The sequence below is a fragment of the Acomys russatus genome, chromosome 30 (genome assembly GCF_903995435.1).
Source record: "Acomys russatus chromosome 30, mAcoRus1.1, whole genome shotgun sequence".
Taxonomy (NCBI): Eukaryota; Metazoa; Chordata; class Mammalia; order Rodentia; family Muridae; genus Acomys; species Acomys russatus.
The window spans coordinates 539,959-545,616 of record NC_067166.1 but is presented as its reverse complement, the minus strand read 5'-3'; the positions used below and the strand labels follow the sequence as shown (position 1 = coordinate 545,616).

At 38.7% G+C, this 5,658-nt stretch overlaps 1 non-coding gene across 1 annotated transcript; it reads right to left on the bottom strand.

Annotated features, from left to right (window-relative positions):
• Positions 1-4,495: 4,495 nt before the first annotated feature.
• On the bottom strand, positions 4,496-4,602 carry LOC127212512 (U6 spliceosomal RNA). The gene has a single exon (XR_007833555.1). It is a non-coding gene; the product is annotated as a U6 spliceosomal RNA (small nuclear RNA).
• Between the last annotated feature and the right edge of the window lie 1,056 nt (positions 4,603-5,658).

The window sequence follows — 5,658 nt, the reverse complement described above, 5'->3', positions numbered from 1 at the left end:
ATTTAATCAAACTCTATTTAAAAATTACTACTAAACAATTACATCATTTGTTTAAAACTCTTTAAAAAAAAATTCCAAATCCAAGATCTCCCAGTTAACACAAAAAACCTTACAACAACTAAAACTAATAAAACAAAAAATACAAAATGCCAAAGTACAACAAATTATTTATTCTAAACATTGGACTCTTATTATATTAAAAACTATATGCCCACTGCCTGCCACAAACAAAATAAAATCTTAAATTAAATATACACAAATAAAAATAGTTTTTTCCTATTCATTTATGGGTAACTAATTACAAAAAAACCCTAAAATCTAAAAAGTTATTTAAAAAAATACAAAAAATAATATTCCTTATAAAAAAAATTAAATGCTCCATTACAAACATGTAATAATTAAAACATCACTCTATCATATTATATGGGTTAAATAAAATTTCATATGCCTCAAAATCCTATATTAAAGTTTGTAAAAACAGCAAACATTATTTTTCCTTCAAAAATAACAAAAAAAACCGATAACAAAAAAATCTGATAACAAAAGCCCTTTTAGTTTTTACTAATAGATCCTCAAATAAAACTTCAACAATATATCTTTTACCCAATACCTAAAAAAGGCCAGATGCCTTAATCACCTCAAAAAAAAAAAAAAAATATATATATACTTATATGTTTCCAGAAAATACAAAATCACCCAGGCTCAGGCTAGTCTGCTGTAAAGGAGTTCTTGGGCTCTCACTGAGCTTGGAAAGACAGGTCTTGGTGAGCTGCTGGGGTAGAGTGAGGCAGAGCCTGGCTCTGGGCTCTGGGGTGTCTGAGCTGTCATTTCCTTCCTGAGGGCTCGCCCAGCCCCAGGGGACAGGGTGTGACTGTCTCCAAACTCAAGAAGAAACCCACGAAAATTATGTCGTTTATTTAAAAGCCGAAACAAGTCGTTGATGCCGAATAGAAAAAGACGAACACGTCCAACAACAAGGAACCAGAGGCAAACCCTGCTGCGAGGACAGGAAAGCTCTCAGAAGGGTCAAGATTATGGGAGTGGGGCACTGTGCAGGGCTGGAGACCCACCCTGCAGACTGGCCAGCAGGCCATGTGCCTTCCCCAGAAGCCATCCTCGGGCTGCTTGGTCATGGTGGTACCTGGCGCTGAGCAGAGGCCAGGCCCAGGGCCCTGCAGAAAAGGCACGGCAAAATCCAGACACCTCCACTGCTCTGGCTGTGGTGCCCTCCACCCAGCTGTGCTGGGCCAGCTTGGCCCCTGGGGCCCTGCAAAGCCCTTGTCTTCAGCAAAGGGCAAGTGCACTGGCCAGGCGAAGGAAACTGCAAGGCTTCCAAGCGCAGCCCCACATTTGCTGGCAGGCATGAGCAGGAAGAAAGTCAGTTCACCCAGATGTCGCTGTCCTGGCTCTGGGGCCTCTGCTTCCCAGGTGATTTAGGGACCTGAAAAGTGTCCCCCCTTTGGGGTGAGAGGGAGCTTGGGTTCTCCAGCCTGCCTGATCTTGACTTTCAGATTTCAGCCATCCTTAGCTTATGCAGGGGCAGGGCTGGTGGTGTGGTGTGTTTAGGAGAAGGGGACAGGGGTGAGGACAGAATCCAGGCAACAGAAGCCTGCTACTTTGTCCTCTTGAGTCAGGTCTGCCTGCACAAAATCCACACTTGATGGTGCAGCCTGACCTAGAGGCCGCTCATTTTGAAATGTCCAGTTCACTACAATAGTGGCTCAGCACCGAGCAGCGTAGTGGCAGCAGTACGGAAGTCATTCTATTTTATACCTTCACAGCATCACACTAGGGGCTGGACAGATGGCTGAGCGGTTAAGAGCACTGACTGCTCTTCCGGAGGTCCTGAGTTCAATTCCCACCAGCCACATGGTGGCTCACAACCATTTACAAGTGGCCCCAATCTGCCTGGCTCAAAATAAGATAAACGTTCTCTCCTCTTTTTAAATGCTTTTTTCAAACAAAGATAAAAACCTCACCAAAAAGTGCTACAAACTCCTCAACAAATGGACAGCCCAAGAGGGCGAGTAAGTAAAAGTCATAAAACACTCTGAGTCCAAAAATAAAAAAAATGTTCCTAACAGTATTAAGTCATGTGTTAAAAGACAAAAAAGTTAACAAAATTTTATGATTTTTTGTTAAATGTGAGTCCCTGGTTTGCCCCCCCCCCAAAAAAAAGCAAAATAAAACAAAACAGAAAATAAAACCCAGTCTTTAAAAAACTAAAAAAAAAAAAGTAAAAAGAAAAATAAAAAGATTCAATAAAACTCACAGTCCATGTAAGATACCGACACAAATACTTTCCTTATGGATAAATATTAAAAATCTGTTATCAGACAAGCCTAAGATAATATTCTTCACACAAAAGACACTGTCTAAAAAAGAGGCTGCTTCATTAAAACAAACAAACAAAAACATAAATCCTGTAATACTTACATATACATTCTTTTTTTTTTTTTTTTTTTTTTTGTGGCCATGCAAGTGTGTCTAATTTATTTATTTTTTTTTTTTTTGTTTTTTTGTTTTTTTGTTTTTTTTTATTAATTTATTCTTGTTACATCTCAATGTTTATCCCATCCCTTGTATCCTCCCATTCCTCCCCCCCCCCATTTTCCCATTATTCCCCTCCCCTATGACTGTTCCTGAGGGGGATTACGTCCCCCTATATATTCTCATAGGGTATCAAGTCTCTTCTTGGCTACTTGCTGTCCTTCCTCTGAGTGCCACCAGGTCTCCCCCTCCAGGGGACATGGTCAAATGTGAGGCACCAGAGTATGTGAGAAAGTCGTATCACACTCTCCACTCAACTGTGGAGAATATTCTGACCATTGGCTAGATCTGGGAAGGGGTTTAAAGTTTACCTCCTGTATTGTCCTTGGCTGGTGCCTTAGTTTGAGCGGGACCCCTGGGCCCAAATCTGCCTATCATATTGTTCTACTTGTAGATTTCTAGGACCCTCTGGATCCTTTTATTTTGCTGTTCTCCCATGCGTCTCTCATTTAGAGTCCCAATAGGATGCCTTCCCCTCTGTCCCAGTTTCCTGGTAAGTGAAGGCTTTCGTAGGACATGCCCCTTGGGCTAGTATGCAGATATAAGTGAGTATATACCATTTGATTCTTTCTGCTTCTGGGTTAACTCACTCATTATGATCATTTCTAGCTCAATCCATTTATCCACAAATTTCGGGAATTCCTTGTTTTTAATAGCTGAGTAGTATTCCATAGTGTATATGTACCACAGTTTCTTTATCCACTCTTCTACTGAGGGACACTTAGGCTGTTTCCATGTTCTGGCTATTATGAATAAGGCTGCTATGAACATGGTTGAGCAAATTTTCTTGTTGTGTGCTGGAGCATCTTCTGTGTATATTCCAAGGAGTGGAATAGCTGGGTCTTGAGGAAGCCCTATTCCCATTTTTCTGAGATAGCACCAGATAGATTTCCAAAGTGGCTGTACTAGTTTGCATTCCCACCAGCAATGAAGGAGTGTTCCTCTCTCCCCACATCCTCGCCAGCATGTGGTGTCGCTTGAATTTTTGATCTTAGCCATTCTGATGGGTGTAAGATGGAATCTCAGAGTTGTTTTGATTTGCATTTCCCTGATGACTAAGGAGGTTGAGCATTTCTTTAAGTGTTTCTCAGCCATTTGATACTCCTCTGTTGAGAATTCTCTGTTTAGTTCCAAGCCCCATTTCTCAATTGGGTTATTCGGTTTGGTGGTGTTTAATTTCTTGAGTTCTTTATATATTTTGGATATTAGACCTTTGTCAGATGTAGGGTTGGTGAAGATTTTTTCCCAGTCTGTAGGCTGTCGCTTTGTTCTCTTGACAGTGTCTCCTGCCTTACAGAAGCTTCTCAGCCTCATGAGGTCCCATTTATTAATGGTTGACATTAAGGCCTGGGCCGTTGGTGTTCTGTTCAGGAAGTTGTCTCCTGTGCCAATATGTTCCAGGCTCTTTCCCACTTTTTCTTCTAAGTGGCTTAGTGTCTCTGGTTTTATGTTGAGGTCTTTAATCCCCTTGGATTTGAGTTTTGTGCAAGGTGACAAATATGGGTCCAGTTTCATTTTTTTACACATAGACCTCCAGTTAGACCAGCACCATTTGTTGAAGATGCTATCCTTTTTCCATTGAATGGATTTGGCTTCTTTGTCAAAAATCAAGTGACCATATGTGTGTGGATTCATATCTGGGTCTTCGATTCGATTCCACTGATCAACCAGCCTGTTGCTGTGCCAGTACCATGCTGTTTTAAGTACTATTGCTTTATAGTACAGTTTGAGATCAGGTATGGAGATTCCTCCGGAGCATCTTTTATTGTACAAGATTGTTTTAGCTATTCTGGGTTTTTTGTTTTTCCATATGAAGTTCAGAATTGAACTTTCAATGTCTTTAAAAAATTGTGTAGTTATTTTGATAGGGATTGCATTGAATCTGTAGATTGCTTTTGGTAGGATGGCCATTTTTACTATGTTAATTCTCCCGATCCATGAGCAAAAAAATATGGAACGCTTCACGAATTTGCGTGTCATCCTTGCGCAGGGGCCATGCTAATCTTCTCTGTATCGTTCCAATTTTAGTATATGTGCTGCCGAAGCGAGCACACATATACATTCTTAAACCTAAACTAAAAGATAATTGGTCAAGGGGCTGGAGAGACGGCTCAGCGGGTAAGAGCAGGGCCTGCTCCTCGGAAGGTCTTGAGTTCATTTCCCAGCAACCACATGGTGCCTCACAACCATCTATGATGAGATCTGGTGCCCTCTTCTGGCCTGCAGGTGTACATGCATGAAGAGCGCTGTATACATAATAAATTTAAAAAGAAAAAGGAAATAATATTTTTTAAAAAGATAATTGGTTAAATAATAAAAAACTAAAAAGTAAAAAAAAAAAAAAAATGAGAAGAGGGATCATTTTCATAACCAAGACCCCCCTCTTCAAAATATTTTTGTAACAGCCACAGTGCCTCCACCTTTTAAACCAAAACCTAAACCAAAACAAAAAATAAAAATACCCACTAATGTAAAATTCATGAAAACTGTTAAAAACAAACAAAATTTCTACCTTCCAATAACCTCTCTTAAAGAAAAGGCCCCTCAATAAAAACCTCTTCCTTTAAAAACACTTAAACGGCTTCAGTATTCTGTAAAAAATTTGGGACCTAATGCCCCACATACTTTAAAATTTATAAAAGTGATGAAAAACATATGGCTAACACCATATCATTGGTTTCAAACAACAAAATCTACCCTAAATCCAAGTCAATTTGTGATTTAAAAAGCAAAATATAAAAATAAGACCAAAAAAAACAAAAAAAACAACAAAAAAAACTATACAAACTGCTACCCTTAAAAAAAAGACAAACAAACTTACTTTGACAATACTCATAGATAAAGATGACTATGCCTCCCCACAAACACAAATAAGTTTAAATTTTTTTTAAGTTATAAAAAACAACAATTACAACCAAAAAAAAAAAAAAAAAAAAAAAAAAAAAACTACCCCCTAATAAAAACAAAAACAAAACAACTGTACTTAAAAAACAAAAACCAAAAAAATATACAAAAATTTTATAGCCAAACTGAAAAAAAAAAACAGTAAATAAGATACTTCCTACCTCTGAGGGATCAAACATATTATTAAAACAACTTACATTAAAA